At 48.3% G+C, this 22928-nt stretch overlaps 1 protein-coding gene across 1 annotated transcript in view; it reads right to left on the minus strand.

Annotated features, from left to right (window-relative positions):
* The window catches only part of tbkbp1 (TBK1 binding protein 1), a 40714-nt gene extending 27466 nt beyond the window's left edge, over positions 1-13248 (minus strand). The window contains exon 1 of the mRNA XM_088906467.1: positions 13056-13248. The gene's annotated coding sequence lies outside the window, so the exon portion shown is untranslated. The remainder of the gene's footprint in view (positions 1-13055) is intronic.
* Between the last annotated feature and the right edge of the window lie 9680 nt (positions 13249-22928).

Here is a 22928-nt window from a genome sequence, read left to right on the forward strand (position 1 = left end):
CTGCTTGGGAAAAGAGTAAAACGTTAAAACAAAGGACGCTTTGAATAAGCTCCCCTCCGCCTTTCCTTATGGGATATTAATGGAAAATCGGATTCACAGAAAATAAACGAATTAAACGAAAATCAACTGAACATCCGTGCACATTATGCTAATGCAATGCACGGTTCAATTGTTTGAATAGGGATCGGCAGTAAGTACATGCACAGGTTTTCTAATCTTCTGTTGCATAACAGTGGTCTAATTCAGATGTCAAAGAGGCAGCCTCTTTCTCCACTTCCTTTCCCCCCTGAGGTCACTGTCACTTCTGTAATTGGAGGAGACCCAGAGATTGCTTTCTGACCGGGACAGCGACCCGACAGTCACTGCACCTGTTTTCCCTGCAGGGGGCACTAAAGACAATGTAAATAGACCAGACGGCCAGAAACGGACTCTGGCTGGATCGTTAGGGAAGCTATTAACAAACTCATTAGGAGGCGCTTTGTTCTGCCAGTGCTGGGCAATGAGATGAGTGCCTGTTCAGACAGGCCAGTCGTTTTCAGACAGCCCCTGCAGCTCCCGATTAGGATGGATCTGAGAGAGGCCTGCCCACGCGCTTGTCCCGGTCTGGTCTGAAACTAGCGCAAGTGTGGAAAGGGCAGGATCGGCTGTTTTCACTCTTAACTTATCAATGCTAATCTCAGATCACTGTCTAAAAGTAGTAACTGGGTATGCATGGCAAGATATGAAATCAATGCACCCACCCAAACCCAACCTAGACCCAGTCCAGGCCCAAAACCTCAGCTAACCCTAACCCTCACCCACCATCCAGCTTTATTCCTACATCCCACGCAAGTATTGTTCTGTATACCAGGTTTATTAAATGAACGTTCGTATCCGTTTGAAGTACTGTGCACGATCAAGGCTAGTCATTACAGATCCCCGCGGCACAAGCGTTTGGAATCTCATTAAGCTCGCAATGGAGCTCGAAACGACTGGAGATCAAAACAACCCGATCTCATCAAAAGGAACGACAACAAGCAGAGCATTCGTGAGGATGCATTGCAGCGGCACCCCAGGTTGCGCGGCAGATACGGGAGACACTCACCCAGTTCTGTCAGCCTCCGGAAGGCCACTACAGCGGAAACAGCTCATCGGGGCTCTGAGGGAAGAACCCCAGAGCGAGAGCATGAGAGCAGGCTGGGCCGAATCCGGCTGAGCACAGGCGCACACAAGAGACCCAGACAAATCTGCCACAGCAGGTCCAGAGAGATGGAGACACAGGAGAAAATGTCAAGAGGCTGGAGCACAGAGCGCTAACACACTGGGGCTTCTACAAGCTGACTGTGCAGGGCTACTCTAGGTCACAGTGAGGCCAGCTAAAACGACAGGGAAACTATGGGAAGGGCACAGTGACGCATACGAGCAGTATGGTAAAGCATGAAAGAGTGCAGCAAAGTAAACGCAGGGGAAATCTGTGGGGAAAAGAGAAGATTGCAGATTTAAAATCTCACAGGGAGAGCACGTTTCCAGTTCCGCACATCAAAAAGCTGTACCTGTGCTTTGAGAATGGAAAGAAGAACATCGCCTTCGAAGACGTTCTCTTGAACCAGGATTTGTGCTTTGTGCTTTCATTCCAACTGAGCTCCCAGTTCTGTAATTCCCCCCTTCGTTGCACTAATAATGTGATTAAACTGAGTTCTTTCATAGTCATTTCTTAAACATGGCCTTTCAACTGTTAACATTTTGTTGGCAATTCAAAATCTCCAGCTTTGAGCAGATGGGAACCTTGCAAAAGGCTCCAATTAAGCCCCTTAGTTGAATTAATTGGGAACGCAGCTGGACGGAAAACGAGCAGGTGTGTGGATCTGGGAAGCCCAGTCTCAGACCAGCAGGCTTTGATACTGCAAGAATCACCTGGCAGCTCCGAGGCTGAGCGAAGGGGCTCCTGCATTTACACTTCTCTCCACCGAGAGCAACCAGCTGCAGCCGCGGCTTGGCTTGGCTTTCCTGCGCCTCACCCATCACCGGGACACGATCCCAGCTAATATCCGGAGCACAGCTGGAGCTTGGAAGCACACTCCGAAAACCTCTTTATTTCAAGGTGGCTTATCTGGTGCCAGCTGTGACAGGAGCGAGATTTATACGGCGCTCCTGTTGTGCTGAGCAGGGGGTGAGCTCGGTGCTCTAATGAACAGCACGCCAGGACTGCAGGCAGGTTTCAGTGTTAGCTTTTAGTGCAGCTGAGCAGTTCGTATGAATGGACAGTGTTTGGCCACAACAACAGGTTACGTGATCGTGCAAAACACACACCGACACCCCACCCAAACCCTCCAGAAGCACAGTGTGGCACCCTATTGGATATGCACACACAACCCCTGCTGCCACAAAAAGCATCCATCTTCCTCATGCTAGCCAGGTGTGCATAACTTTATCAGTCCAAGAAATGCATAAATCCATTTCACTTCTTTCTCATCTGTTGCTTTGAGGAGAGGCGCCCCAGCCCCTCACAACTGGTTCAAAACCAAATGTGGCTCTTAATGCAGTGTTGATGACCATGCCTGTGCTGATCCATGGCTTAGGTTAACAAGACCAGTGAAGTGTCCGTGTCTGACTAGGTTTCCAAGGTCTGATCAAAGTGTCTGCGGATGTGAAGAGCATTCGAACTCACGCAGCTGTATGGACGGGCTTTTCAGAGCAATAGGAGCTTATACGTGTGTTGAAGTCCTGGGGTCTCCTTACAGCCATGCATGAAAGGCAAGGCTATGCACGGTGCTCAGCGAGTGGGTGGTGTTCACTTGAAGAGGAGTGACTATAAAAAAGCGGCAATCAATCCATAAATATCTCGTTTTATTCCTGCCCTGCACGTTAAACCGCATAACAGCTCCTCAGGCTCCGCGCAGGGTCTATTGTCTCCCTTCTCCATCATTCTCGCCCGCGACACCCACAGACGCAAGGCTCTCCTTGGAAACGTTGTTCCCCCTCTCTACCGCAAAGCATGAATCACCGGCCCTTCCGCAGAGATTAACCCTCGGCACGCTGGAGCAGGACTGCCCTGCAGCGCTCCATGGCCAAGCGACATGGAAACTCCGCCACCCCCTCCGGCCCGCCAGCGACCGGCTGCTGTGGTACATCTCAGAGACACAGGGCCGCGCCGGAAAACATTACAAACAGTCCCTTTCCAACAGCGGATATCTGTGGGGAGGAAGCAAACGGGACACTTGCTTCGGGCACACAAAACACCCACTTGTACAGCAGGGTCCTGTCTGACTGCAGTCTTCACAGCGGGGTCCTGCTCGTCAGTATATCACCCGCCCAGAGGAGTGACAGAGTTAATCACCTCCTCCTGGTCCCCTGCCTCCTCGTTCTCACCACCGGCACGCAAACAGTACGCACATTTTACAAACGCACTGTGAGACGCCTCTACTACTGAGGTTTTGCAAATGTTTTGGGCAAGTAAAGATGGTCGAAATGTCTTTAAACCGGCAACAGCAGTCGTAAAGAAACACAGCCCTCCCCACCCCACCACCACCCCAGAGAAGGGAATTATTTTAACTCTGTGTCACGTGGCAGACTCATTTATTAATGCCAAACAGCACTTACAGTCAGCACAGTGCAGATCAGCCAGGCTGACAGACTCTAGCACTGCAGTCTCAAGTCCCTCAGTTGAAAAAACTGTATTAAGCGGTGACCGTCTTAATACACAACCACTCCAGCCTGACTGATACCACTCAAGACAGATGTAGCCTGGTTTTTTTCACATCTGAGAAGCATACAATGGTGGATAGAGAAACATTTGAGCCAAATACGTCTCGATTAATGAAGAATCTTATTTCCCTTTCATGTGTAAGAGAACCTTCAAGAATGCTCAGGAATGACTACAATCCATCCAAGAAAATTCAGAAAAAAAACCCCAGTAAATGACATATATGTTAAGCATCTGCATATTTTGGAGCAGGGAGCAATTTCAATTCAATAAAAAGAATGAATACACCAGTAAAAATAAATGATAAATTGTCTGATGGAGGAATGGAATGCACAGACGCCCAGGGCAGGCAGGCGATGTGAAGGACTGAAAAGATGATGCCCTGTTCTCTGTGAGAAAGCATGGCTTGTCCTTGCCAAGGACATTTTCGAGGGCAGGAAAGAGGGAGGAGAAGGAAGGAGAGGGGGGAGGGGGATGGGAAGAGAGGAGAAGTGTTAGTGGAAGAGGAGGAGGGCGCAGAAAGAGAGAGGAAGGGTCTGATTAGGAAAGGAAGGAAGAGATGGAGTAAGATCTCGCCGTGGAGGAGCAACAGCTGTCCTAACCCCAAACTGGAGAGACTCTGAGAGCGAGTCATTTTGACACACTGCAGAGCCCAGCCAGGGGGGCGACACACTGACTTCCACACAATCAGGAGCAGAGACACAGGCAAACACAGGCCACACTGGCAAGGAAGCAGACCAAAGAGACAAAAGAAGGGAGGGACAGACATGGACGACAGCATGTGCATTCCGAGGGCTGGCGTGGTGGCAGTGGACCCAGCGCAGACCCAGCCACCCGGAGCCCAGCTTGGCTGGCACACTGTCGACGCCTGCTGCTGTGAGAGGGGACTCAGCCTCACGGCTGTCGCAGCACAATCCTTAAGTAAACAACACTGTTTGAGCAATTTGTTAAGTGCTGGCCCTTCCAAGAAACGGTATCTCAAGGAAGAGACAAGGTGAATTGAGGATTCAGTGGCCTAACCTTTCAACATGATCAATGCCAACTGGCTACCAGGGTCTTTGAGAGCCTGATCAGAAGAAATTATCCTTCACTTTGCCAGCTTCAGATTGCCAGCTCTCCTCCCTCCCCCCAGACAAGGGGAGCAAGGCATACAAGCAAGATATTACTACTCTCAATACTGCAAATCCTCCAAAAACTGCTAACACCTCTACTCTTTATTACAGCTAGAAATACCAAAGTTGCTTCTGCTGCTCCTGCCATTTCTCCTGTGACAATACTACTACAACACTGACATGTGTTCTATCTCAGTGTCGTAGGCATTTTCTCTGCCTGCTTCACTTCATCCCGAGTTTCAGACTCGAGCTGTAAAAGTGCTGATGCGGTGCAGATTTGCACCCGCTGACTGATGGCTTCCATCTGAGAGCGTCATCCAGCATTGTGACAGGATATTCCAAGCAGGGACGGGCAGGAAGACAAGTGCCTCTGGAAGTATTTCAGCACCAAGGACAGAGGCGCTGGGACACCAGTTATGAAAGGACAGAGCACATAGAGCAGCTATCTGATGTTGCTCCAAGGTACTGGAAGTTTATTCTATAAAAAAAAAGATTCCTCTGCTTTCTCTCTCTCTTTCTCTGATCGCTAACTCAAGAGGGAAGCTTCACTGCTTGCGGTGACCGGGAGTTTCTAAGCCTGTCAGGCCAGGTTCAGAGCACATTCTTGCTCTGGTTGCGGATAGGTCACAAGCAGTGCTTTTTAACTTTGTTTGTACCCCCATCCTGGAATTGGAACCGCCAGTACCGCCCGGTGAGCAGGACGAGAGGCAGACAGGCTCCTCCAACCCATCCCCATCAGTGCCGCTGGTCTTTCTGGAGCACGGCAGCCTCTTCCATCAGTGCCTGACAGGAGAGTGGCAACAGCACAAGCCTTCCTGCAGTCAGGAGGCTTTGTCACGGAGATCCAAGACGTCCCTGGGCAACTTATCCCAAACCTAAACTTTGGGGGATCCCTCGGGAACAATCAGACGTAGTCTCGAACCGGCAACATCTGGGCTAATAGATCACGGAGAGCCCTTACTGGCTCTCACTTTTCAAATTGAATTCAATTCACTTCGTTTTACCTAAGCTCAGCTCAGACCAGTCAGGCTAGCAAACTGTTTCCCTGAACTGCCCCACAAGGGTGACGTTCAGGCAATGAAATTATAATTCACGCCTGATGTATAAACGCCATTGGATTTGGCTCAAGGCTGCCTGTTCTGGGTTAAGAGCAAGAGCTTATAAAAAAGCATATCCCAGGATCAGATTCCAACTGTGCTGCTCCTTCAGAAACTGATGACTAGTGCAAGTTTACAAAACGGCACCAAACCGCGATGTAACCCACGATGATGAGTATTGTGTTATTATGTAAGGCAGCTGCGCAATTGGAAAACTAATAGGAATTGGATGCGATGACAGGACAGAGGGCTGGTCAGTTCAGTAGCACTGTCCAGTGCAGCTGGCTGGCACACTGAGGCTGAGCTCGTGGAGCTTGCTCCAGATATTCTCAGCTGTACCTGGGCAAGAAAAGTGCAGGACATGCAGGTAACCTCCTTTTCCAGCACCCAGCATGTCCCTGTGAATCCCCGAGCACAAAGGAGTACCTTCTGTCTGGCGTGTGGCTCTTCCGACGGGTGCTGCCCTCCCTCCGACTCCCCCGTCCTGCCCCCCCCCCCCCCAAGAGATCTGGACACCTGCTGTGTTAGTGAGCAGCCTGAGTCATGAGAAAGCAAAGCTTCCTTAACCCCTTGGGTCCAGCCTCCAAGTTAGATCGAGATTTTTGATATCCCTGGTATTTTCAATCAGTGTTTCATGTTCTATTCAGAACTTGCATGCAAAAAAAATAATGAGAATGGTTTGAACAAAACTAGAATGGTTGCCATTGTGCAAGCTGTAGTTTTTTTGGCACAGGTTCGGGAAACTGGAACTCTGGACCTCTGCACTCGGTTGTTTGTCAAAGACCAGAGGGGTGATGGAGAGATATGGAGCCCTGTAGCCCAGGCTCACGGACAGAAGCAGGGTGCTTTGCACAACCCCTCTCACACCCGAGATCTTTACACATCCAGTGAGGAGAGCAGGAGATCCTAGTGGATATTTGGGACTCCTGGCTCCCAGTGTAGGGCCCAAGTTGGACAGCAGGCTTAAACTGCCATCCCAGGTTTCTCCTGGCATGGAGGATGCAATAAGACTTGGGAGAGCAGGCAAAGTCATCGTGTAACAGTTCATCACACACAGTGACTCCTATTGCATCAGAAGCCTCTAGCCCAGCAGCAGAATGAGACACAGAGGTGAAAAGCAAAGTAGGATCACGCACTTGAAGCTCGGCACTGACTTAGCAAGCTCACAATACAACCCCTACTGATGCATGCTCATCTTCTAATGCATCTCTTAACACAATCTGTCATGATCTTTTGCCAGGCAGTTCCTTCAAATTTTTTTTCCAGCAACAAGGATAAATGAGTTTGCATTTTTCCAAATAGTACCAGGCACACAAAAATGCACCAACAGAAAATGCCCATGCAGTGTTATGATCACAGCGAGAATAAATCATTTCTAGTACTGGCTTAGTCATTTTGTCACAGGCACAGAGAAGCACATTCTGAATTTTCTGGGAGAACATTCGGCGTCTCTCAGAAGAAAAAAAACAACAGGCCACCTCCCTCTATGCAATCCCATGCCTTTGCTTGGGAATCAAGCACAGCACACTGCCCCGAGAACTGGCTCATGAATATTCACACTGGCAAAATAACATTTCGCACCAACACTCACACAAGCCCCACGCTCCAGTGCATCAGACTGATAGCCCTTGATTGTCCAGAGCTTTAAGTGGCTTGCATAATAGTACAAAGTCTAATCCGGCACAGCTTAAAATTTGGGAGAGAATAAAGAAAAGGTGAAATTAGTTTCACCTTTTACATTAAGCACACTTTGCTAAGTGCTTTCTGGTGGCTGACGAAAGCATTGCAGGGGCATCTGCAACAGGAGAGGCCAAGACACGTTCTATGGCCAGATGGAACACCTTAAGGTACGGTTTCTCTTAAGTGTTTCCTGAGTTGAAAGATGCACAGAGATCCTTTGCATATTTAGGTCATTAAGTTAAGGGGAAAAAGATCCATAGGTAGACCTGGGACTGATCCACCAGATGAGACGGAGAATCCTGGTGTTGGAATAAGCTACCCCAGCCATGTTGTTGCTGAAGCCAGCACCCGGGTTTTGTTCAAGAAAAGGGCAGACGAGATCTTTGGATCAGTTACCTCCTAGCAACCAGGCAAGCTAGTCTCTTCTCGTTTGTAATGCTTCTTGTGTTCTTACGTCTTCGTGGGTCGAGTCCAAATCTCACTGGCTCTTCTGTCTCAGGAGGAAGGTCAGCCTGAAGAGCCACACCTCTTAGGCGTGTGGCCAGCAGACTCTTCCCTCTCTTAGGAGGCAACAGGAAATGGCCAGTGGACAAGCTTCACGCAAGGACCTGGACTGGACGGCAGGAGAGGTCGCCCAGTCTCCTCAGGGATGAAATAGCTCAGTCTCGAAAAGCTGCACCCAGAAAAGAGGGAGGAGGGAAATCCTTTTTACTCAGGGCTCTGAAGCTCTCTGGCCTCTCAAAGCAAATGGAGGAGGAGGCTAGGGCATCAAACGGGGATCAGAACAGAATCAATGATATCATCCGGTCCAGGAAATCATCCAAAAAAGAGCATCAGAAATTGCAGGGATCTTCAAAACCACACAATCCCGATGCTGTGGAGGCAGCTGGTAATAAAACTGCGTTTTCCTGAAGATGTGCCTAAGATGGACCTTTTCACAAGAGCGCACAAGACACTGCCACGCTCCTTTCGGTCTGGCTTGGCACTGCTGCTGCTTTGAGCTCTGCTAGGTTAAGGTATCCCTTCATTATTCAGGATAACCTTGTTTGCGCATTCAGCCAGAACAGAGCCCTTTCAGCAGTGAATTATTTAAGCGGCAACATAAAAACTTTTGTTCGGTGTTCGCGGCTGTCCACCCTGTTGGGCCATCATCCCCACTGCGGCGGCCCTCGTCCATGTTCCGATGTCTTTCCCATGGGACAGCTAACGGACGTCTAATTGGCCATTTTTCATTGGCTGTCCCACAGTTCCGTGCTGCTTTGTCATTGGGCGTCTTACTCCGCATCCTGGTTTATACAGGTAACTCCGCACTTTGTCCATGGTAATCCATAATTCGGGTCCAGTGGTTCACAACATCTCCCAGCCTCCCTCAAAGTCTGTACACATATCGGCTTGAGATTTATAGCATTGTCTGATCCAACAACGTTGGTTGGAATAATTGAGCTTGTAACAGATCCTTGAATTAAGACAAAACATAGTGTTTGTGTAGGCGAGACAGTAAGTTATAGAGCATTACATGGCTCATGGAATATTCATAGCCTTCCTCCGACTCCTGCCCTGCTTTGTTAATTAAAGATCCAAGAGGAATTCTGAATTCAAGCAAAAATCACAACCGAAACAAGCTTGCTATTGTACCTCTGGTTAGCTAAAACGTGCATCATTGGCATTTGACGGTGTTCCCAGAGTGCCTTGCTCCATGCACGGGCCTCTGGGAACTGTGCTGACGTTTCTCTGCCTGGGAGGTGTCTTGTTAGGCATGGCGTTGCCCTGCTGGAGAGGAACTGTCAGCTGGCACCACGGATTCGCGATGGACCCCCCTAACCCCTGCCGCGCGATGTCGACAGCCTCCTTGCGCTTGTAAATGAGGGCAAACCGTGAGGCAGGGGCAAATCCGGGCCACCACGTCAGGGCTGTCCAGAAACACAGACCCCGACTCAAATCTGCCCCAGCTCATTTGCTTGCTGGTTCCGTTCTGCCATGAATGACTCTGCTCTCACGGAGAACCTGGAGGTCCACTGTCAGAGAGAAAGACTGCCACCATGACTGGCCCCTGCATTGTTGATACGGGCTTCCTGATGCTAAGCGCAGCTGTTAAACGTGCTGGAAGTTGCCTTCTTATGACCGCATCTCGTCGTAAGAAAATTCCAGCTTTTCATTAGGAACAAAGCAAACGTTCCAATCAGGCAACTTGTTAGTTCAACTGTGGCTTCAGTGAAGCTGTGGAGCTGCGATGAAAACAAGCAGGCGTGCAGGCTTTTGGAGCCCAGAATTAGTGTACATGACACAGAGGTAAGAACTCGTCAAATTACAAATTACTGGGTCCTCCAGCAGGGCCACCAGTCCAGCCCCATAGTGTACCCCATCTTCAAGGCCACTCCGCTGAGCCTGATGCGCTACTCCCCACCTCGGGGTGCCTTCTGCTCAGCACCACCCGCACCCCCACTGCAACGTTGCTGAAGAGGCTCCCTGCTAGGTCAGGGAAGATGGGATAAAGTCATCAGCCTTTCCCCCGAGTGCTTCTTCCACAGAACAGGAGATCTTGAAAGTGCAGTAAACCCACGACTAGCGTAGTGTGATCTCAAAGACTGGCTTGAAAATGCGCCGTCTGCGTTCCTTCCTTGGAGACCAAGTTAATCCTAGAGGATTCTTGAGGAGCTGCTGCTTTTGTGTTGACTCCTGCTCTGCTCCAGTGTTTTACATTCTAAAGCCCTCCTTCCAGGTGGGCTCAGCAGCTAATCACAAAAAGAGCACACTGCCAGACTGCAGATAGCACTGAACCACTCCCAGCAGAGTCGTGCTGAAGTCCAACAGCATGAAACTGGCACTACCGCTGAGAGACCAGTATGTAAGATCACTGCAGAGCTCTATACTGGCACTACTGCTGAGAGGCCAGTCCGTAAGATCACTGCACAGCTCTATACTGGCACTACCGCTGAGAGGCCAGTCCGTAAGATCACTGCACAGCTCTATACTGGCACTACCGCTGAGAGACCAGTATGTAAGATCACTGCAGAGCTCTATACTGGCACTACTGCTGAGAGGCCAGTGCGTAAGATCACTGCACAGCTCTATACTGGCTCTACCGCTGAGAGGCCAGTCCGTAAGATCACTACACAGCTCTATACTGGCACTACCGCTGAGAGGCCAGTGTGTAAGATCACTGCACAGCTCTATACTGGCACTACCGCTGAGAGGCCAGTGTGTAAGATCACTGCACAGCTCTATACTGGCACTACCGCTGAGAGGCCAGTGTGTAAGATCACTGCAGAGCTCTATACTGGCTCTACCGCTGAGAGGCCAGTGCGTAAGATCACTGCACAGCTCTATACTGGCTCTACCGCTGAGAGGCCAGTGTGTAAGATCACTGCACAGCTCTATACTGGCACTACCGCTGAGAGGCCAGTGTGTAAGATCACTGCACAGCTCTATACTGGCTCTACCGCTGAGAGGCCAGTGTGTAAGATCACTGCAGAGCTCTATACTGGCTCTACCGCTGAGAGGCCAGTCCGTAAGATCACTACACAGCTCTATACTGGCACTACCGCTGAGAGGCCAGTGCGTAAGATCACTGCACAGCTCTATACTGGCTCTACCGCTGAGAGGCCAGTCCGTAAGATCACTACACAGCTCTATACTGGCACTACCGCTGAGAGGCCAGTGTGTAAGATCACTGCACAGCTCTATACTGGCACTACCGCTGAGAGGCCAGTGTGTAAGATCACTGCACAGCTCTATACTGGCACTACCGCTGAGAGGCCAGTGTGTAAGATCACTGCACAGCTCTATACTGGCTCTACCGCTGAGAGGCCAGTGTGTAAGATCACTGCAGAGCTCTATACTGGCTCTACCGCTGAGAGGCCAGTGCGTAAGATCACTGCACAGCTCTATACTGGCTCTACCGCTGAGAGGCCAGTCCGTAAGATCACTACACAGCTCTATACTGGCACTACCGCTGAGAGGCCAGTGTGTAAGATCACTGCACAGCTCTATACTGGCACTACCGCTGAGAGGCCAGTGTGTAAGATCACTACACAGCTCTATACTGGCACTACCGCTGAGAGGCCAGTGTGTAAGATCACTGCACAGCTCTATACTGGCACTACCGCTGAGAGGCCAGTGTGTAAGATCACTGCACAGCTCTATACTGGCACTACCGCTGAGAGGCCAGTGTGTAAGATCACTGGCACAGCTCTATACTGGCACTACCGCTGAGAGGCCAGTGTGTAAGATCACTGGCACAGCTCTATACTGGCACTACCGCTGAGAGGCCAGTGTGTAAGATCACTGCACAGCTCTATACTGGCACTACTGCTGGGAAACCAGTGTACAAAATACAGATTAGAAAAGTTGCCTAGCTGATAATAACAAGTTGTCGACAAAGCAGTACATAACTACAAGCCCGTTAGCCGGGCACGATCTTTTACAGCAGCAGGACAGCGAGAGAGCACGTCAGCCGACCCCAGCTCTCTGGGTTAAAGAGAGGCGGTTGTGTTCGCTGTTCCCCGGCTAATGGACCGAGCTGACGTGTTGAATCGATCAACGGGCAATTAATTACTTACTGTCTGGTTGCCATTATGGAACTGGGGACAGTGTACAGATACGCATCGTGTACATATCCGACACGTCCACGCGTTTTCATTAGAACTGCGCTCGACGCGGAGTATTAATTCAGATTTTTCCCCAGTTATCATTAATAGAAATTACCGTACACAATAGAAACTCGCCACGGACAAAGGCTATAGTCGAAATCGATTTCTCATTTTATAAAAGACGGCATTGGCCGTGCAATTAGATCACATAACCTGTCTTCTGATGAAGAGCACCCTTTGAATTTATATCTAAAAAATGAAAAAGACACCATCTCGAATGGAAATCACTTACTGTACGTCTTGCGATACTTTGGTAGATATTAATCAGGTTATTACAAGCGTAATAGAATCAGATATTATATATATGACTAAAGAACAAGCCGATTCGAGCATCAAGAATTGAAGAGACTGAAGCCTGTTTAGCTAAAGTTTGCGTTATTTCTGTCGGCTGGCACAGAAACTCACTAGCTAACCGCCTTTAAGCGATCACCTCAGCTTTTTCCAAAACTGAGACCGATAGACTGGCTATTTCCCACGTACAAAAAAAGGTTTATCACCGCCGTCCAAGCTGTCTCCCTCCCTAGAGCAGAGATGGCGTGTAAGAATACACAGCGCACAGCCCCGTAATAGGATCCGGTATTTTCCGTACCTATGTTATGCATTTGTGATGCCACGAGTAAAACATGGCTGTAGCGTGCAGACGGGGAGCATTTCTTATCTTGCTTGGGGAGGGGGGGGGAAGAGAAACCAAGCATCGGTTCTAACGGTAACGACGTGTCTTATCATTCCTCGAAATGAGGCACACACACACCCATCTTTTGTCTCCCGCAACCCTGTCCCACTCCTGAGAGGACAAGTCATGCTCACATGAACGCAAAACCGAGGGGCTACTCACGTTCTGCCATCGAGCTGTCCTCCTCCGCCTTCTCTTCCCCCCCACCCAGCGAAGCGCTCACGGGGACGGGATAAAAGCCGTCCTCAGCCCCTGTTCGCTCGGCGGCTGTGCGGCAGGCAGGCAGCTCGCTGGCTCGCTCCCTCCGGCTGGCTGGCTGGCTGACTGGCGATACTCCCGTCCACAACTCCTCTCCAGCGGCGCAGGCTGGGGGCGAGCTCAGGAGGCTCCGCTGGCTGATGGGCGTGGAATCGGACGGGACGAGATCGGGAGGAGGAGAGGGGGGTCGCGGCGGATGGCGACCTCCGGAAAAAAAGCTCGTGGTCGCGAGGCAGCGCACACCTTCTACACGCCCCTGCGCGTAGGCTACAAAACAGGCAAATAAATAAATCAAAACGGCTCGTCTGTTTCCTAGCCCACTTACGTATGGCATTGCATAACTTCCTGAGCACCAATGCCGGCGACGGAGAAAACAGTTGGGAGGGGGGAAAGGCGCTATATAGCTACGTCCTGGGGTGAGCGGCGCTCTGAAAAAAACTGAAGAAATTGGTCTTAATCAAACCCCAGTGTTTGCCAAGACTGTCCTTTTTCTGCGGTTGCGGTTCAAGTTGTGAATCCCTTCATCAGCAGATTTAGATTAACTTTCATATTGGGGACTCGGCCGGATATCAAACAGGCGCACGATGACGACAGCGGTGACCGGCCGTCGGTTCCTCCGCTGGACCCCAGGTCTCTCCCGCTAGAAACGAAAGAGAAAGAGGGAAGGCAGAGTGTGACTGCTTCGGGCACCCGGAAGGAGGAAACGTCACTAGTGGGCCAAGCAAACGTTTCGTGAAGACGCTGTGTGAGTAACCTGGGGGTTTACAGGACACACTGAAGACAGGAGCGTCTCGGACGCACGCCACTCTAGCGGGCGAAACCCACCCGATACAATCCATGTGAATAAAAAGCCTGCTTTTTTATAAATAAAATACCATTTATGCAAACATTGCGCTTTAAGTTATTTTTTTTATTATATGGACTTAAAAAATGCGAAAAGTATGTTGTTGTTTTTTTAAAAAAATGATCTTTAGCAGGAGTGCGCTCTGAACGTGTGGGTAGAAGAACGAGGAGGACCGATTCGCTAATGCAGTTAGCTGGAAAACAGAAGAAGGAAACTGAATATCTTTTTTTTTTTTAAATGTATTGCTGACTCTCTGCGGTCGTTAAAAATCCCAGGGCGTTTCTCAAAAAGCGTAGGGGTGTAACCCCGGTGTCCTGGCCAAATTTCCCCCTGGCCTTTACCAATCATGGCCTCCTAATAATCCCCCTCTCTGAACTGGCCTCATCACTCTGCTCTCCTCCCCCCTGAGAGCTGGTGTGGGGGGAGCGGACTGGAGCATCATCCAGGTGGGGGTACACACTTGTTGTGGAGGGGATCCCCATTACCTGTAAAGCGCTTTGAGTGTCCAGAAAAGTGCTATATAAGTGTGAGGAATTATTATTATTATTATTATTATTATTACAGCATGATGCAAACAAAACCCTTGGCATTAACAACAGAAAACAGGGGGGTAAATGGCACATTCTTGTGAACATTCTTGTGAACTTTTTTTAGGGTGAAAGGACGAATGAATGAGTTTCTTAACATGCACAGAACGAGCATTGCTGGAAATGTGAAGGAGAAGGAAGAAAGGAGAAGAAAGTCTCTCCTTTTGGGACATCTGCAGAGGCAGGCATCTCTCCTCCTCACAACACAGCACGAAGGAAAGGAGAAGATTGCCCAGCCTGCAGCAAGACAAGACACCCCAGTGACACTGTCCTGTGTGACAATAACCTGAGTGACATTGACCTGTGTGACGCTGTCTTGCATGATGTTGTCCTGCGTGACACTGTCCTCTGTGACTCTGTCCTGCGTGATGTTGTCCTGCGTGACGCTGTCCTCTGTGACTCTGTCCTGCGTGATGCTGTCCTCTGTGACTCTGTCCTGCATGATGTTGTCCTGGGTGATGCTGTCCTCTGTGACTCTGTCCTGCGTGATGCTGTCCTCTGTGACTCTGTCCTGCGTGACACTGTCCTCTGTGACTCTGCCCTGCGTAATGTTGTCCTGTGTGACGCTGTCCTCTGTGACTCTGTCCTGCGTGACGCTGACTTCTGTGACTCTGTCTTGCATGATGTTGTCTTGCATGATGCTGTCCTCTGTGACTCTGTCCTGCGTGATGTTGTCCTGCGTGACGCTGTCCTCTGTGACTCAGTCCTGCGTGATGTTGTCCTGTCAGGAGCCAGGCCCGCAGAGAGAGGTGGGAGCAGCTCAGCTTCCAGCCCGATTGGCAATAAAATAATAACAAGAAAAAAAAGGAGACAGAAGGAGACGAGCTGACACTAAATCAGTGCTAATTAGGGAGAGCTCACTGGGATGTGTAGGAGGGCAGTGGAGCGGGAGGCAGGCAGCACCTATCCCAGGTTTGAGAAAGCAATTCTTTTTCAGGAGGCAAAATTGCAACCCCCCCAGTCCCACACAGACTGAGCCCCCTTTGCCCTGCTCGCCTGCACAGACCTGACACCCCCACCGAACCAGCAGTCAACAGGGCAGGAAATTCTCCAAGGGGACCGGTTCCTCTTATCGAGGAGGACTGAACTCTGACAGTCTATTAAGAAGACAAATTAGATGAAGAGGAGAGTAATTCTGTTGAAGCCCCCCTCCTCCACGTCTGTCTAATGCCCTGTCCTCCTCCACATGTGCCGACAGCTGCTGGAAAATGGAACTTATCTTTTGCTGCTGAAATAGGAATCAGGAATGGCGACCTGGGAGGCTGAAGAGGAGAGCCAGGACTGAATTAAAAGCAGATGAAACAGGTAACCCGCCGCTTGCTGGAATTAATGAATTTTGTCAAATATGTCCTTAGTTTATTTCATAAATCTCTTCTGTTGCCTCAGTTCACAGATGTGTGTGTAAAGCCAGCAGCTCTATCACCCCACAACTCACAGCTTGTAGCCCACTGGAGCTCAGCAGGTGTGAGCCTGGTCAGTACCTGGATGGGAGACTCCTGGGAAAGGTAAGGGTGCTGCTTGAAGAGGTGTTAGATGGACCAGCAGGGGGTGCTCACCCTGCGATCTGTGTGGGTCCTAATGCCCCAGTATAGTGACGGGGACACTATACTGTAAACAGGTGCCGTCCATCAGATGAGATGTAGAACCGAGGTCCTGACTCTCCGTGGTCATTAAAAATCCCAGGGCGTTTCTTGAAAAGAGTAGGGGGGATACTCCAGTTTTCTAACCAAATTTCCCCCTGGCCTTTACCAATCATGGCCTCCTAATAATCCCCATCTCTGAACTGGCTTCATCACTCTCTTCTCCTCCCCACTGAGAGCTGGTGTGTGGTGAGTGTACTGGTGCACTATAGCTGCCCTTGTATCATCCAGGTGGACACTGGTGGTGGAGGGGATCCCCATTACCTGTAAAGCACTTTGAGTGGAGTGTCCAGGAGAGCACTATATAAGTGTGAGGAATTATTATTTATTATTAAAGTTTGGAAAGCTTTGATATTCAGTGCTATGCAACTATTACCACTGGGGTTATTCTCACAGTGATGCTTGTCACCTCATTTCAAATGGATTGTCACAGCTGACGAAGGATGACTTCGTCTCCCAGATTCTCTCACCATGGGCAACAGGATCACATATTCCTCCGTTCACACACACACACACACACACACACGCCCTTTCCCCTCCCACACACACATGGCACACACCATGCGTTCCCAGAGAAGGCCATGTGCTTTGCGCATGACCTCATTTACCCACATGCACATCCACGCAGTTCTAGAGCACGGTCTCACACTGCACCGCACATGTGTACGGACAAACACTGTGGAGTACAGCATGCGTCCGCTGTCGCCTGCAGAAACCATCACAAGCCCAACATCCGTGTCTGTGTCCTCTCAGCCTCCCGGACACACAGTTGGTAACAAGCGTGTTGATGTCCCTGCGGGCGTGAGACTGCAAAGAGGTATATCAAAAGTTCCAGGAGACAATAATGCACCCAAACAGGTAACTGGGCTCCTAGGTGAGCTGTGTCTTTAAGGAAGGAAGAAGTTCTGCTCAGTGGCCAGCTGAGACTGCAAGTGAGCAGACGAGCACAGAAACTTGTAAGCTTTGTAAACTAGTCAGGCTGTATCGACTGATAGATCTGCTTCTTGCACTCAGCCAAGTCAATACTGCAGAAACCAGGACAGCCACTGGCTTGTGAAAGACTTATCGAGCAGAAGCCGGCTTAACCCTGAAGTGGAGTCCACTGTACTGCTGGGGATTTCACTGAGGTATGTGATCCTTTACTTAACCAGGTAAGTGAAGACGGAAGAAGTTCTCGTTGACGATAACGTACAGAGTGCCATCTCATACAGCAGCACATTTACTGGTGCAGTTTGAGAGAAGCGCCTTGCTCAGTTGGATCTGGACACCTGACCATTTCTTTCCCTGCTTGTCATTCTGCTGCAGCCACCCCAGTTACATTTTTGTCTTAATTAGGGCAAGTAAGGGTGGCTGTTAGTGCTGCTCATACCTGATGCTCATATCCTGGGCTCAGATCTGCAATAGGACACAGACTGTGCGAGCTGGCATGTTCCCATGTGTTTATCTGTGATCTGCGACAGACTTCCATAGCAATCCATCTGTGACAGACATCCCTTCCATAGCAAGAGCAATCATGTCCTCTCAGTCCCATCTCACACCCAGCGCTCCCAGCACAGGCTCAGAGGACGTTCGCCAGGCTCTCTGATAACCAACAGATGGGCCAGTTGAACATCGTTTTCCCAAGTCTCTGATGTGTGAACCAGGCCTTCAGATCCTGTCCAGAGTCCAGACAAGCAGGCTCAACTCTGAACTGCAGAGGAAGCTGTCCTTTTTAAAAAAGCCTAAAAGGTGCCCCCCCAAAAAGATACTCAAGCTTGCCTGGAAAGGTCAGCCTAAAACATAGGATCCTTCTGACATGTACTGCTTAACACCCATGGAATCATTTCCCACGCTCCAAGCTTTCAGGGCGCTCTCAGAATGTCGGAGTGTTACACCCCTGTACTGCAGGTATAATCTCCCCAGACCCAGCCACGTCATGTGTGTGAAACTGGCACAACTAATCTGTATATCTGCTCATTCTGCTGTCTGATTTAGAACAGCCCCCTTGTAATTACCATTAAGAGGGAGCTTTAAATATCCTACAGATAATAAATCACACCCGATAGAAAGGGAAATGTAGGTCAGGCTCCTCCTGAAGGTGGAACAGCAGCTGGGGAGCTCTGACTAGTGGAGAGATAACACAGGACTCCAGGTGCCCGGAGGCTACCACTATACCCACACACACACGTGTGTGTCTGACCGGAAGGCGTTATCATGTCAGCCCAGTCCATCACTGGAGTACTGCTCCCCTCTATTGTGGACTCACTGTTCTCAGGAAGGCTGGAAGTATCGTTAAAGATCATCCTGGTTTCTCTCTCTTTTTCCCCCTTCCCTCTGGTAAGCGTTATAGGAGCATAAAGGCACGAACTTCCAGATTAAGGGACAGTGTCTTCCCGCAAGCTGTCAGATTACTGAATTCAACCCCTTCCACTGACTCACACTGATGGGTTTTTTTTTCTCACACTGCTTGTCTGACTTTTTTAAAAAAATTGTATGTTATTTAACTTGTTGTTGTTGCTGCTGTTCCGTGTTTATGTCGTTGGTGATTCCTTTAATGTTTTTGTATTGCAGCATACATGCAAATAAGCATTTCATTGCACAAACTGAACTGAAAGTGTTTTAGTGGTCAGGGTTCGAGACTTGTATGTTGGAGGCTGTGGGTTTGATTTCTCTGTGAGACACAGCTGTTGTCCCTTCCAATGAGGTGCTTCACCTGAGTCACTTCAGTAAAACACCCAGCTGTGTAAATATAAGCTGCTCTGGATAAAAGCATATCTTTTTGCATGAACTTGATTGAAGCTTGATCGATTGACAGAGTGGGGAGAGGTGCAGGTGACACAGACGTAGAGTTCCAAATATACTGAAGATTCAGAACACATTACAAATGAACAGCACAGCGATTCAGACAACTTTTAAATATTTTTTTTCAGATGTTCATTCTCCTTCTACCAAACAAACATCACACTGATCCAAGCTTAAAGGTGATCCTGAGGAGGTTCCCATTAACGACCATACAGTCTGGACACTAAACTCAGGATGGGACGCTGTGAGCAAAGCTCTTTAATTAGGGCAGGGGTCCCTCAGGGCTGCTGTCCAGTACGTTTTATAGGTCTCCTGCTTCTTAAGATCAAAGATAATTTTCAAAGTCTCCAATTAAGTCAATGAGTTCAATTTGGTAATCAAGGTCCCATGTAATAATAATAACAATAATAATAATAATTGCTTACACTTATATAGCGCTTTTCTGGACACTCCACTCAAAGCACTTTACAGGTAATGGGGATCCCCTCCACCACCCCCAGTGTGCAGCATCCACCTGGATGATGCGCCAGTCAGCTCCCCACACACCAGCTCTCACTTGGGAGGAGAACAGAGAATAGAGGCCATGATTGGTAAAGGCCAGAAAAGTGCTATGTAAGTGTAAGCAATTATTATTATTACTATTACTGTGGTGACCCAGAGCCAAAAGCAGCAGGGCACGGACTGCATAGGGATGCCAGTTCATTACAGAGCACACACACACACAGACTCGCACATGTGGGGGACGTTTTGGAGAAACCAAATAACCTAGACAGTATATCAGACAGCATGCAAACTCCTTACGGAAGGCTCCTCACGCCAGACGCAAACTCAGGTCCCAGGAACTGTTGAGTCCACAGCGCTAACGTCCCTGCCACCCCACAGCCACTTCAGCAAGCCTGAGAAAAGTGAGGTAAGTCCAGATAAATCCCTGCTTTCATTCTGCTCACATACAGATGAGCCATGAGAAAGAGTTTACTATTGAAGGGACAAGTGAGACAATGGTATTATTTCTGTATGTTTGCAAATCAATGCAGTCTTGTGTGGTCTAATGTTGGCTTTATACCCAGAACATAAAGCGGAATTAGTTAAAGCTAAGAGAGAGGATTTAAGATATAAGATGCTCATTCTACATGTTTATTATGAACTTTTCGCTCAGACATTTATACAGGGAAATTCTGCTTATTTGTATATTGGAGCAGTTTGTCCTGTATTACTAGGTAAGCTCATTGAGACACAGTTATATGGACTGTGCGCTAAACAGTTTGCTTCACTAATCTTTGCATGAACGTTATGTGATGTATACCCATTGTAGAACCAAGCTGTTCTCCCATATGCATACGAAATAAAGAGACTTCTACTACATAGACACCAAGACTTTGTCATCTGTATGACACAACACTATGATGAGCTGAAACTATTTCAGTGTTTCTCAAAATGCTGTTATGAAGGCATTAACGGATCTGCTACCCAGAGAGGCAGAGAGAGGTCAAGAGGAAATAGGACAGACTAAAATCATCCACTGCAGTAGTAACGCCTCCTGGTTTGGAGCCCAGAGCTCATCTAAACCAACATCATTTACTGTCAGCACTAGAGGCACTTGATAGTGTCAGAGTATGAGACTAACAACACAATTGGCTGTGCAGAGTCTGCCTCTCTTCCCAGACTGAGAGACTGTGTTAACACCTGAGTGATTGGATTAAAATACTTTGGACTAAATGTATCAGATCACTACTCTGGACCTGACTAACGAGTGGTCCATTGATCCTTGATTAGAAGGCATTTGTAACACTCCATCTGAATATTTGCAGATACAATTATGTAGGCGTTTTCTTTGTGTTTTTATCGCACATTTTCAGTTCTGTCTTCAGCAAACAGTCAGCTGAGAGATATGCCCAGAGGCCAAATTTTTGGGAGCAGAAACTGACAGAGCTCTGGCTTACCAAAGTGTTAGGATGATCATACTGCCTTGTTAAATTAAAATAATCCAAGTTTTTCTATGGTCATATGCAAATATACCCTTCACTCCTTAAGGATGAGTAATTAATCTACTTGACAGTTCCATCCACGAACAGATGTTTTATTTTTGCTCCTAGACTGTTAAAAAACGCTTGTGCAAGCAATAATTTAAATCACCCAAACCATTTATCAAAACCATGCCTGTTACATAGGAATAAAAACGAATGAAAAGATTCTTAACTAGCCTGTATTAATTAATAACTTTTAATGTAATGAGCTGTAATGCACATAATATCCACATGGTGGGGCAGGATGGCCTTGGAATGAAATAGAATGTATTTGTATTAACAGAGTCTGGATGAAAATAAGCATTCAAGCTAAAGGAAATGTAGCAGTACACTAAAATGATTTTTGTTTCCTTTTCCCAAAGGGAAAAAAAACGTGGACAAACTCAGGTGTGAGGAAAACAGGAATAAGCTGTCCAGTGTGCGATTGACCAGAAACTGTACATGTCCGCCCTTTCAGAGGATAGGCAGATCTGGAGTATGAAGCTCTCAGGGGTGTTACAAAACAAGCAAGAGACTTTCCAGCTAAATGTGCTCTTTTTTCAACCTACTATCTGTGCAGCCTGCAAAACAGGCTACAGTATTTGTATCATATCATAAAAAGCTTATTTTCTTTTTTGGAGTGGATGTGGGTGGGTTTGCTAACCCACTCGTTATATGTGGGAAAGGGGTCTGAGAATCAGAACAGTTTGACAATTACTGGCGTACCGCTGTATGCCGTGTGCTTTTTTCCAGCAGCCTGGGGAGAGATCTAGAGCGTTTTTAGCAATCTGCCTGCATCCCCCACTGCTTGGGCGCACAGTGAAGAGGGAGCTGCACAGCCCTCTCTTACCGGCACAGGCCAATGTGTCTTTTGTGAACATCAGAGGCAGCACATCATCCTGGGACATTAAGGTGCGGTGTCTGAGCTCGTCCCCAGAGGGGAGCATAAGAACATGAAAGTGTTGCAAACAAGAGGAGGAGCATATAGCTCCTTTGGCTGCTCGGAGGTTCTAATCCAGCAGCTTCCGGAAAGCAGCCAGGATGTCGACTTCGACAACATGGCTGGGCAGCCTGTTGCAGACTCCCACAACTCTTTGTGTAAAAAAAAAACATGCCTCCCAATCTCAGTTTTCCTTAAAGCACTTGGCCTTAGTCGCCTCTTGGTGCCTTCGAGGATTGTGAACACAGTACTGTGCTTGTCTCAGACACCCTCGTAATCTTCCCTGTTCAAGTCTAAAAAGATTCAGGGCTTTTATTTAGTCTGTGAGAGTAAGGCAGCCCTTTAATAATAATATCAACACGAATTCATTGCATTTATACAATACTCTTTATCCAAACACATCCCAAAGTGCTTTATATGTAGGAGAGGGCACATGTTCCTGACACTGAAATGCAGTACCTACCTGAGTGATGTGTGCACTCTGCTCTAGACAGATTCTAGAGCAGCAATATCTCTAGTGCAATGAATTGAATACAATTAGACACAAAATTTGAAATCACTGCTTACTAGTGTTTTATAATGTTAATATTATCCTTTTATTTAGGTTATACACTTTCAGCTACTATATATATATTAATGCTGCACATTGCCAGGAGGGTGTACATGATGTATCAACATGAAAGGTGTTTTAATAAATTCTTGATGCACAGTGTTTCACATTTTATGTCTACCTATTTTTGCAATACTCTACCCTTAAACTGAACTAGCCAGGTGTTTGCCCAGTCTTGAATTTCACCTAAGTCCTTCTGAATTTCGATTGCAGTTTTTTACAATGTTTGCTAATCCTCCTATTCTTGTGTGATCGGTGATCTGGGATTTTTAATGACCACAGAGAGTGGGGACCTCGGTTGTACGTCTCATCCGAAGAACAGAGATTTTTTTTACAGTATAGTGTCCCCGTCACTATACTGGGGCATTAAGA

The sequence above is a fragment of the Atractosteus spatula genome, chromosome 26, assembly GCF_055471065.1.
Source record: "Atractosteus spatula isolate fAtrSpa1 chromosome 26, fAtrSpa1.hap1, whole genome shotgun sequence".
NCBI lineage: Eukaryota > Metazoa > Chordata > Actinopteri > Semionotiformes > Lepisosteidae > Atractosteus > Atractosteus spatula.